Consider the following 13,280-nt stretch of genomic DNA (forward strand, 5'->3'; position numbering starts at 1 on the left):
ATATATATATATATATATATTTCCATTGGTTTGTCTATCTTCTTATTATAGCAAATAAGATGTAATTAAAAATGGTATTTTTCTTTTGAGTTGAGTTGTAGCTTTACTTGTAGCCCCAAGTTTACAACAGTGCCTAACAAATGTAATTGGCTTCAAAAAAAAGTTTATCGAACAAATAATCAATCAAAATGAGCCGAATTTATGTTTCGTTTTGGAAATTGGTGAAATTAATTTTAAGCTAATTTTCCATCAGTTACACATTGAGGATCCGAAGGGTTATTATCATTTATTTTGTTTAGAGCAAACGATTGTACTACTCGCCCCACCCTCTGGAATTAAGTGTCTGTATTTCTTTTATGAATCACAGTCTACAGGAAGGCAAATGAATACAGGTACAAGAGAAATATTCTAAAGAGATTCTTATCCTTTAACTCTTTCAAAATGAAAGACTACATTAATTTATATACTGTCCAAATATGGAAAGGCATTAAGGTGATGAAGAGATAATTAAAAATTTGAACTGACAGGCTCATAGAAGAGCAAATCAATTTTGTTAAATCACTATATCTTTGTAGTCTGGAGGGGTCAGAGATTTTGATATAATTATTAGTATGCAGGTATTCAATTTGTTTGAGCAATTATATTGTTTAATGGGTGAAAAAATATATAGTTGCTATGAAAAGTCTGCCTAGAAGCTTTCTAGATTTAGCAGTGATAGAATCATGTATAATGTGAATGATTAAGGGAAAAATGCCTGAACTACAAGTGAACTACAAGGAACAATTATGTACATAATTATAAAACTCTTAATAACATGAAAACTGAAGTGCAAAAATTAATTATTGAATTTAATGTTCATGGAATTCTATGGCCACTTTGTTCTGTTAATATGATTTTGTCATTACTTGTCAATTAAGTTAGTTTTCAATTATTTAAAATACTGTTTTCATTTGGCATTAAATATAAACATGTTATATATATATTTATATACACATCATTGTTTTTGTAATCAGTAAAAAAGATTATCGCAATTTTTCTGAGTAGTTAAACTATTATATATTCTCTTCTTATTATGAGAAAATTACTCTTAAATATTTTCATGGATGGAAGTGCTTATTCTTTGCAAAGTATGCTCATTTTGAGGCCATTTAGATTTAGAATTAAAATGAATATATTCGCAATGAATTTTGCATGTGCCAAAGATCAATATTTAAGAACTTCACTTAGTGTTAAGTATATGTAAATATTTGTTTCAAATCAGGTAATATTTCTGAATTCTTAATTTGGAAGAATACATTCTTTATTAATTTCTAACAGATAATAGAAGAGAAAGACAATATGGAACATTCATTTAAATAAAATTTAAAGTTCTAAATTTCCAATTCTGAGTTATTCCTCACTGTATAATGGCGATGATTTTTCCTCCCAAGGCTTGTCGATTTCTCTCATGCATCAGTTACACTCAGTAGACAGTTTATAAGGAATATTATGTAAAATGTGACAGATTAAAATCAGGCCAAATTTTAGAGCTGGTAAAAAGCCCAAAATAAATATAAAATAGTATGTCTAGAAGGCATTACAGTGTGATTTACTTAGTAATGAAGGTAAACTATGAAAAGGAAAACAGCTACAAAAGTAATGAATGTTTTACTGAAAACATAAGGTGCTTTCTCCTCCCTTTCTCCTACCAGGGAAACAAGCTGATTCTCAATGAGAATGAACTGCATTCCACTTTAGACTGATGAACAATACAATTCTTTATGCAATACACAATCTAGCTGTGGAACTCAAATCTGCAATATACCATTGTGGTAAATAGTTTAGAAAAATCCAGGAAAGATTAAATGTTGCTATGAATAAGAACGACATTTAAAGCCATGCTGAGTAGGTCACAGAGTTTAAAGGGTAGTTAGCCCTCTAGCAATGGGGCAAAAAGAGAATCATTGTGAAGGTCAGAAAGCAGTATTCTCTCTTCTGACATTACTGTATAACATGCTCACATTATGATATAATTGTGTGATAGCCCAAACTTGAATTTAAGGGTATCTACTTGATTTTTTTCTCAGTACCAGGGATTGGATACAGGACCTTGGGCTTTGTAGGAAGTAATCTATACCCTCAGCTCGATATCCGTTAGAGACAAAGATACTCTTGTGTTCAATGCATAGGTATAATTTTGGTGTAAATTATAAACTGTACTACCAAAGACTATAATACTTCTGTAAGACATAATCAAATGAAAATAAAATACTATCTCAAACGATAAATAAAGAAGTGTAAAACTCTGAAGAATGTGGGAATTTGCAGAGGTAGAATTTGCTGTGAAGGAAAAATTGATTTAACCTGGGAAAGCTTCTTCTCAAATATAGCAGTCCATTCGTAACAAAAGTAACCTGACTGTGACATAACTCCCCGGGTAAACAGCTTCCAAGCAGTACAGTTAGAGATTTTGACTTCTTAATACTAACATTTGTTCTCCGTGGGCCCTGACATATGTGAAGAATGGTCTTAACATTTTTTATAAATTTAAGCTATGGTTAGCCCAAATATTAACTTGAGTCATATAGAAAAATAATTATGTATTGTTACAAATTATACAAAAATGAAAATGGATAAAAATAGCTGCATACAAATGTGTAAACATTTCTCTAAAAGATAATTTTGAATTTTACAGAAAATTAAATCAAAGTATTAAGAGTAGTTAATTATTTGGCACAGTTATTCAGGAAAATGATTACTGTAAATTACATGACTAATTATATTTATAAGGGAAAATAGTTATAACAAATGCAGCATAAGGAAGAATTGTATGTTATGGTAATGCTAGATTTTTATCTTGATAAATGCATACATAATGCTGATCTTATGGTTAGTCATTGTTATGTATCTCTTCATTGAGTATGTATGTGTATCAGAATAAAGAGGTTGCAAAAACAGTTATAGTTTTACACACCAACAGTAAACTATATTTTAAAAAATCAAGAAAGTAATCATAATGAAAGGATATTTTCTTGGAAATAAAATTGACTAAGGAATTGAAAGAAATATATAGTGAAAACAATTAAAAATAAGGAGATACAAATAATGAAAATATTATTGAAACAATGCAAAGATTACAAACAACGAAAAGATCTGCTCCATGAAAAGATCTTCATGGAGCAGAAGAATCTGTAATGCTAAAATGATCATAGTACCAAAGTGATTTATAGATTCAATCAATTTCATCAAAATTCCAATGATATTCTTCACAAATCAAAAAAGCCTAAAATTTGTATTGAACCACAAAAGTCCTAGAATAGCCAAAGTGGTCCTGGGTGGGATAGAGAGGGATGGATAGTTACAACTGCCTTCCAAACATTATGTAATTGTACAAATGAAAACAGCATGCTACTGGTATAAAAACCTGACATGCAGAATGGTATGAATGGTGTGAATGGCAGAATGGTAGAGAGCCAAGAAATTAATCTATATATATATATATACATTCAATTGATTTTTATAAAAGCATCAGGAACATGCATTGGAGAAAAACAGTCTCTTCAATAAATGGTGCTGGCAAACCTGGATATACATATGTAGAACAATGGGCCTGAAACTCTTCATCCTACCATAAATAAGAATGAACTCACAATGGATCAAAGACCTAAATGTGAGACCTCAAACTATGAAATTCCTACAAAAAACACAGGGAAAAGACTTCAAGACTGTAGCATAGTAAGAGATGCTTTGGAAAAGAGACTAAAATCTCAGAAAACAAAAGTAAAATAGATAAATGGGAATGTATCAAAATAGGAAGCTTGGGCATACCAAAAGAAACAATCAATGGAATAAAGTGATGACTAACCACATGAGACAAAATGTTTTAAATGTATTCAGCCAATAAGTTATTAATATTCAGGCTATACAAGAACCGAAAACGTCGAACAACAAAAGTAATCCAATTAAAAGTGGGTCAATGTTCTGAATACACATTTTTTCTTCCAAAGAAGACAAATGGCCAAAAAGAATAAGAAAAATGGTCAATGACACTAATTATGAGGTATATAAATATCAAAACCACAATGACATATTACCTCACACCTGGTTAGATTGGTTGGCTATTATAAAAAAATTAAAGAAAACAAGTATTGACAATGATATGGATAAAAGAGAACCTTTGCACACTGTACGGAATAGAAATAGACCAGCCACTATGGAAAACAGTATAGAGATTTCTCAACAAAGTAAAAATAGTATTACCATACACCGCAGTGGGGAGTGTCTTTAGTTGCACTGTCCTGGATGCCTCCATATCCTATATTGACTTAAAACACTTACAGTTCATGGTCTTTTTGATTTTGGAGAAAATTCAGAATTCACATGGTCCCAGATCCACTAAATAAAGTAGATGACGATACACCTTAACGTTTTTAAGAGTCTGGTTTCCCTTAGCAGCAGCATTCACTACACTTTTATCACACTTCTTAAATAAAGTTGCAGAAGAAGACTCCTAGGACTGCTAGAGGAGGAATACTCAGACAGGGAATGATGGTAATGTATAGTTTACTGTAATACATTTTTAAAATGTAAATATTCGCCACGTATTTTGATCATTCGTTATATACAGAACAATACCATTCAGGTTTTAAAAGCAAGAAATGTCATTTGTGACAATGATGAACGCAGAAGACATTATGTTAAGTAAAATAATCTAGGCACAGAGAGAAAATGTCATATGTTATCACCTACAAATGCAATCTGAAAAATTCAAACTCATAGTAGTAGAGAATAATGATAGCTGCAAGAAGGGGTGGACAAGGAAAGAATAGATATTGGTCACTGGGTACAAAATTTCTGTAACAAAGGAAGACTAAATTTTGTTAATCTATTGCACAGCACATGGACTGCAGTAAATAATGTATTATATATTTCAAAAGAGACCAAAAAAGGAGTTTTAAATGTTTTCAGCACAAAAAAATTGACAAACATTTGGGAAGATAGATACACTAAGAAGTTTCATATGGTGATTACACAATGTATACAGATGTCAAAACATCATATTTCACTCCATAAATACATGCAATTATTGTCAATTAAAAATTAAAGAAAACAGCAGGGGAATGGGGAAAAATAAGACCAAGATATATTTTGTAAAGTTACTAATTTCCAACGATGAATGTCATTATATTATACAACTAAATTGTACCAATAAAACTAATTTAATTGAAAAATGTACAGTAAAACTAAAGTCTTCTGCATGTGAGGACAAGTTACTGAAAGAAAATGGAGAGCTTAAAGGTTCAAGATACACAGCTCCAGGTATACATAAGGAATCTAAAAGTTTCTAAAGAAAAATAAAAAATAACACTTTGCCATTTTATTTTTCCATGTACATTTATTTTACCAATTTCTTATTGACAATAAGATGAGAATACTTTTTTTCTTATTTAAAAAGGTCAAAAAAGAAGTTGAAATAATTTGTTGGAGAGTCTTAGTATATTTTGAAGGAAGAGAGGAAAGAAGAGAGGAGAAGAAAACGGAAACAAAATAAAGGATGTTTCATTATTCAATTTATTCAGGTACTCTTTATGATCAGTTAATATAAAAGAAAGAGACTTTAACATTTATACAACTACTGTATGATATATTGTGTTTTATAAAACTATCTTCCTAAGGGAAATGCATTGTTTGACTACTGAATTAAAGAGCACGGGGGTCACACACAGTAATGGAAATGGAAATGTTTGCATTTATGTAAAATAATAGACAGCATATTAAAATTATATTCTCATTATAATAAGTCATGCATGACTTTTGTAGACTGTTTAGAAATTATAAAATATACTGAAAATAAAATGACAGTTTCATAAACAATATTTGGCAGTAAAATTGTTAACATTTTGTCTTGCCCTTGTGATTTTTTAATGTTTTGAGTTTTTTTAATTACCTTTGTTTCAAAATAATTCCTGTATTTCTAACCTTCCAGAAGAGAAGATACTACTAGTTTCTTTTGAAAGCATGCTATAATCTTACTATTTTCTAGAAAAATATAGTATCATTTCCTAGGTTTATTGCTATCATTTGTGATGCTATAGGCAAGAGTAAACTATTGGACTGTGTGCCACATGCTCTAATATTTTAAAGTTGAAATCCAAGCTGAGGCTGGGGATTTAGCTCAGTGGTTCCATAGCCGCCTTGCAAGTGCAAGGACTTGAGTTCAATTAATGGCATCAAAAAAAAAAAATCCAAGCTGAAAAATTATTAAAATATGTTTTTGTCTGAACTTCAAATATATATACAACAATAAAACTTGCGTTTCATTCTGGTATTCATATGATAAAAAGTCACAAAATATCAAAGATAAAAATTTAATTATCACATGTGGCTAGCTTAATGATGTGTAGATAAACAATAAAATAAAGATATAAATCATAAATTGTATATGTATTATATATAGAAATATATATTCTTGCCTTTATATCATCAGAGTTACTAGTTGTGTCATTACTAAATTTTCAAATAATTTGCATTATATTGAATTAATTAAGAAATTACCGAGAAATGTAAAAATAGAATTATTTTCTTATGATTTAAAAGTACTTTTCTAAAACAGATTTAACACTATTACGATAAAAGTATACATTTATCAGTCAATGGAAATTAAACTGTCTAAAATGGGAACAATTTCATAACTACTTTGAAAAAAATTACATTTTGATACACTGATTATAATTTTTAAAATTACAAATGACAGAGGTAGTGCTCGCTTCAGCAGCACATACAGTAAAATTGGAACGATACAGAGAAGATTAGCATGGCCCCTGTGCAAGGATGACACGCAAATTCATGAAGCATTCCATATTTTTATGGAAAGAAGAATAACATAAGACTGATAGGAATCCGTGAAGTAGCAGGAGAAAGTACAAATGACTTAAAAAAGCTATTCACAGAATTAATGGCAGAAAACTTCCCAAACAAAAGGGAAGAATTAGACGTACAGATAAGTGAGGCATATAGGACTCCAACTAGCCACCATCAAAAAAATCTACACCTAGACAGATAATAACCAAGATTCCAGAAATACAATAGAAGAACAAAATACTACAAGCAGTAAGAGAAAAGAAACAAATCACAGCAAAAGAAAGCCCATCAGAATCACAGCAGACTTTTCAACACAAACCCTCAGGTCAAGGAGAGACTGGAGTGAGGTATTTCAAGTCCTAAAAGAAAACAACCTCCAACCAAGACTGATGTATCCTGAAAAACTGTCTTTCAAAATGGATGAAGAAATAAGATACTTCCATGACAAAGAACACCTGAGAAACTTCATGAATACCAAACCAGCACTACAAGGAATTTTAAACAATATCCTAGAAAAAGACAATGAAGGTCACAACACCATGAGGCCCAACAGACCAAATCAAATAGCCAAGGCAAGAAACTAAAAGGAGAGGGCAAAAAATTAAAAAGAGTCAACCAAAGGACAATAACATGACAATAATAAGTCAGAACATATCGGTTATAACCATCAATGTCAATGGACTCAATTCACCAATCAAGAGAAACAGACTGGCAGAATGAATTAAGAAGCAAAATCCAACAATATGTTGTATACAAGAAACACACCTAGTGCAAAAAGAAGCCCATAGACTGAAAGTGAAAGGATGGAAAACAATTATTCATGCGACAGGAGCCCAGAAAAAAGCAGGGGTAGCAATCTTATTCTGAAACAAAGTAAATTTCAAACCAAAATTCCTTAAGAGAGACAAAGAAGACCACTACATCCTTGTAAACGGAACAATTCAAGAGGAAGAGATGACAATCATAAACATATATGCACCAAATGTTAATGCCTCAACTATATAAAACAAATAGTAAGCAACATGAAAAACCAAATAATCACTAATACTATTGTAGTGGGGGATCTGAATACCCCACTATCAAAAATAGACAAATCATCTAGGCAGAAAATCAACAATGAAAAACTAGAACTGAACCAAGCTTTGGAACACATGGACTTAATAGACATCTATAGAGTATTCCACCCCAGAAAATCAGAATACATATTCTTTTCGGCTGCACATGAGTCATTCTCCATGATAGACCACATACTAGCTCACAGAACAGGTCCGAATAATACAAAAGAATCAAAGTTGTCCCCTGTATATTATCAGATCATAGTGCAATCAAGCTGGAGATCAATAGCACAAGAAACTGTAGGAACTTGACAAACACTTGTAAATTGAACAACACTCTCCTGAACAATCAATGGATCACAAAGGAAATTAAAGAAGAAATTAGACAGTTTTTACAAATAAATGAAAATGCCAATACAACATATAGGAATCTATCGGACACAATGAAAGCAGTTCTACGTGGAAAATTCATAGCACTGAATGCCCACACTAGGAAAACAGAGCGAGCTCAAATAAACAACCTAATGATGAAACTCAGACTCCTAGTCAAACAATAGCAAGAAAAATGCAACGTTCGAACAAGAGAGGAAACTATAAAGATTGGAGCAGAAATCAGTGCAATGGAAACTAAGAAAATGATACAAAAAAAAAATGAAACAAGAAGTTGGTTTTTTGAAAGAATAAATAAAATTGATAAACCCTTAGCTAATCTTATCAAAAAAAGGAAAGAAAAGGCTCAGATCCAAGCAAGCAGGAATGAAAAAGGCGAAGTCAAAACAAATCCAACAGAAATCCAGAGAATCATTAATACCTAGTTTGAGAACCTGTACTCTAATAAATTGGAAAACACTGAAGAAATGGACAGATTTCTAGATACTTATGAATTACAAAGTTGAACAAAGAAGATAAAAAAATTTTAAACACCCCAATTAGTCAGTGAAATTGAAAATGTAATTAAAAATTTACTAACAAAGAAAAGAACAGGCCCTGATGGATTCACTGCTGAATTTTACAAGACATATAAAGAAGAACTACTGCCTTTACTCTTCAAATTTTTCAATGAAATTGAAAGGAAAGCTATACTTCCAAATTGATTCCTGGAAGCAAGTATCACTTTGATTCCCAAACCAGGGAAAGATGCAACTAAAAAAGAGAACTACAGGCCAGTCTCCTTAATGAATATAGATGCAAAAATCCTTAATAAGATACTAGCAAACAATACAGAGGATCATCAAGAAGATCATACATCCTGACCAAGTCAGATTTATTCCAGAGATGCAAGGGTGGTTCAACATACGTAAGTCAATAAATGTAATACACTATATTAACAAAGTCAAGGCCAAAAAATATGATCCTCTCTATAGATGCAGAAAAATCATTTGACAAAATCCAACACTCATTCATGATAAAAACCCTGCAAAAAATTGGAATAGATGGTCTATATATCAACTTAATAAAGGCTATCTATGAAAAACCAACAGCCAACATCATATTAAACGGCCAAAAACTGAAAGAAAAGGATGCCCACTATCACTACTCCACCTTGATATAGTTCTGGAAACATTAGCCATAGCAATTAGACAAGAGAAATAAATTAAAGCAATAAAGATAGGAAAGGAAGAAGTTAAACTCATTATTTGCTGACGATATGATACTGTACATTGAAGACCCAAAAAACTCCACCAAAAGATTTCTAAACGTAATTGACAGATTCAGTAGAGTAGCTAAAAATCAATAGCCTTCTTATGCACAAATAACAGACTCACTGGGAGAGAAATTAGGGAAAAAATTCCTTTCACAATAGCATCCAAAAAAATGAAGTATCTAGGAATCAATCTAACAAAAGAAACAAAAGACCTCTACACTGAAAACTATAGCACTCTGAAAAAAGAAATCGAACAGGATATAAAAAAATGGAAAGATATCCCCTGCTCCTGGGTAGGAAGAATCAACATAGTGAAAATGGCCATACTACCAAAACTGTTATTCCAACACTATATTTCACATAACTAGAATAAAGAATCCAAAAATTCATTTGGAACCATTAGAATAGCAAAAGCCATCCTAGGCAACAGACACATGGCAGCAGGTATGACAATTCCCAATTTGAAACTATACTACAAAGCCACTGTGATAAAAACAGCATGGTACTTGCAAAGAAACAGACCTGAGGATCAGTGGAACAGATTAGAAGACAGAAAAACAAATTCAGATGTACTCAGCTACCTCATCTTTGACAAAGGAGCTGACCATCCTCAGTGGAGGAAAGATAGCCTCTTTAATAAATGGTGTTGGAAAAACTGGATGTCAACCTGCCACCAATTAAAACTGGACCCTTATCTTTCATCATGTACTAAATTAAAATCCAAGTGCATTAAAGATCTAAATATTAAAACAGAAACACTAAACTTGGTGGAAGATAAGTTAAGCAGAACTCTGGAAGACATTGGCATAGGAAAAGACTTTATGAACAAATCCTCTGTACCACGGGAACTAGCTGAAAGAATCAACAATTGGCATCTCATCTTATTTAAAAGCTTCTGAACTGCAAAAGAAACCATCAACAGACATAAGAGACAACCTACAATGTGGGAAAAATTTTTAGCCAGCTGCTCCTCAGACAAAGGACTATTATCTAGAATATAGCAGCAAGTAAATATATGAAAAAATGTTCCACATCACTGGTCATTCGAGAGATGCAGATGAGAACAACACTGAGATTCCAGCTCACCCCACAAAGAATGGTTGAAATCAAGAAATCAAACAATAACAAATATTGGCAGGGTTGTGGGGAGAAAGGAATCCTTCTCCATTGTTGGTGGGAGTGCAGACTGCAACCACTATGGAAATCAATATGGAGATACCTCAAAGAGCTGGGACTAGAGGTTCCATTTGACCCAGTCGTCCCTCTGCTGGGTATCTTTCCAAAAGAACTAAATGAATCAAATCACAGTGATGTATGCGCACCCATGTTTAAAGCGGCACAGTTTGTAATAGCTAAAACTTGGAAACAGCCCATTTGCCCATCACTTCGGGACTGGATAAAGAAGACGTGGTTTTTCTATAAAATGGAATATTACTCAGCCATAAAGAATGAGAAATTTGATTCGTTCATAGGAAAATGGATACATATTCAGGATATACTCCTAAGTGAAATAAATAAGTCACACATGTGTAAATCCTACATAGTTTCTCTGGTGTGAATAAACTGTAATAGTACATAAGATCCTAATGAGATAACTGACATTGTGAAATGGGAAGAAAGGGGCTAAAGGTGTAGGGAACATGGGATGGGTAGAGGAAAGGTAATAAGGGAAAGAAAAAAATGTGAGAAAATGAAAAGATGGAAATGAAGTGTTTGGAAATGCGGAGGGGAGGAGTGGGTGAAAGGAGGGCAGGGACAAGGGAAAAAATGAGAACCAAGATCTGTCATGTAGAGGTACAAGATTCCAACGGTGCATGTAGCTGTACTGTATCCCTAAAATACACCAATAAATTTAATTATTTTATTTTAAAAAATGACAGATACATATTCGCTAAGAAATTTTCGCTTTGTTTTGTAGTATTTGAGGTTGTGCAGTATCAGGGAAGTAAGTTTCTTCATTAAGGGAAATAGAGTTGTTTTTTCACATTATCATTAATGTATTTTAGCATTTTTATTACTTTACTGTATTTTGTACATTTTCTGTTGAAGTGATTTCTTCCTAACTTGTTTGCTTTAAAGCTTTTGTACTTGTTTTTGAGCTTTGGTTTACAATCTTCAAACTTTAGTGTACCCTTTTCACAGTTTATTTTTAGCTTACAAAACTGATTGAGAATTTAAAGTGCCCAAGGATCATATTTAAAATGCATCATTCTAGTTATTCACCTTTAGATGCCTCTTATTCTGCCAAAGTGAATTATTCATAGCCTGCATTATGAAGTTTGAAATGATATAAAATCACACAAAGTGCATTTGGAGACCTTATTTCAAGCAAAGGGACTACAGTCATATATCATTTAGTACATATTTAGCCAAGAAGTTTTCAGAGCTAGAAGCAGAAATCATAAAACAATAACTGATATCACAGACAGATAACATATGTAGAGCATATTTCTGAAGTACAGTGTATTTGACATATCAGTCAACCCTGATAGCCATGGTTATACATTTTTACTTTGTTTCAACTGGATATGAAATGTGTTATTATCATTTGGGGGCTTAGAGGGTTAGATAGCTTTAAAAGCTATAGAATTTTAAAGGCACTCTGACTATTTGCAATTTATTTGTTATATCTGTTGCCATGTTGAGAGATTTATCTTGAATGTTTTTCAAATGATTACCCTTAAAACAGCTAAGTATAGCTATTTATTGGCATTTACAACTTCTCACAAAGCTATAGACTAATGATTTTTCTCAATGTTTCATTCAAATAATATTCAATACATCTACAGTGATGGTGAATGATATGATCATATATCTCGTTTCTTGTTTCTGACAGGAGTATATACTCTTTTCTGAACTCTTCCACCAGAGATCCAAGCTACTATAGCTATACATTGCATTCATAGACACACAATAGGATGATTCTTCCCTCAGCTTTTCACGCTCCATAATAACCTTAACTATGAAATATTGAATTGGAGGACCTACTCTGTCTCAATGTAGCAAAAATATAGTTTTGAATCCTTAATTGCCATACAGAGTGGACTCTTTCACCATTCTATATTTGAAGATGAAATTCGATACATAATATTGAGCTACACAGTTTCAGGCACCAAAGTGTTAACCAAGAATACAACTTCTTAAGTGTCAATGATAGGAGCAAGCCATTTCTTGATTTTACGACATGGTCGTGCTGTGAATTTCTAACCCTAATTCGAATCAAACAAGACAGTTGTTATTGTCTCTTCAAGTCAGCAATATGTTTGTGAAGGATATGTAACGCATAGGTGCACGTATCTTTAACCTTATATTTTATATATATACAACTTTAATTTTATTTGGTCCATCTTTTCTTGTTCTTAGTATAGAGGTATGCATATTGCAAACCCGTATCAATTTAATGAATAAATGAATAAAAACACTATCTATAAGATATAATTTGAGACACGATAACGTTACAATTAATAAATACAATAAAGTTACAATTAATAAAGTTACAGTTAAAGTTACAATAAACATTAATCTCTAACTCAGGTGTCAAAGTGAAGACTATTGTTTTCTAATTTTCCTATGAATGCTGTGAGCTGTTGGACTAAAGAATAGAGGTCTCCCTTTGCTTCCATTCCCAGATATTCAATCCAGCATGATATTATGTAGATGATAGGCACAGGCGGTAACCTAGATAGACTTCTATAAGATAATGGATAATATAGGAAGAAATAAAAAACACTCTGATGGGA

General features: G+C 32.1%; 1 non-coding gene across 1 annotated transcript; it reads left to right on the top strand.

Moving 5' to 3' along the window:
• The first annotated feature begins 6,738 nt into the window (after nucleotides 1-6,738).
• LOC117284811 lies at nucleotides 6,739-6,845 on the top strand. The gene has a single exon (XR_004515889.1). It is a non-coding gene; the product is annotated as a U6 spliceosomal RNA (small nuclear RNA).
• Nucleotides 6,846-13,280: the final 6,435 nt, after the last annotated feature.

This window comes from Fukomys damarensis, unplaced genomic scaffold (genome assembly GCF_012274545.1).
Source record: "Fukomys damarensis isolate Sample0158 unplaced genomic scaffold, DMR_v1.0_HiC HiC_scaffold_39, whole genome shotgun sequence".
NCBI classification, from domain to species: Eukaryota; Metazoa; Chordata; class Mammalia; order Rodentia; family Bathyergidae; genus Fukomys; species Fukomys damarensis.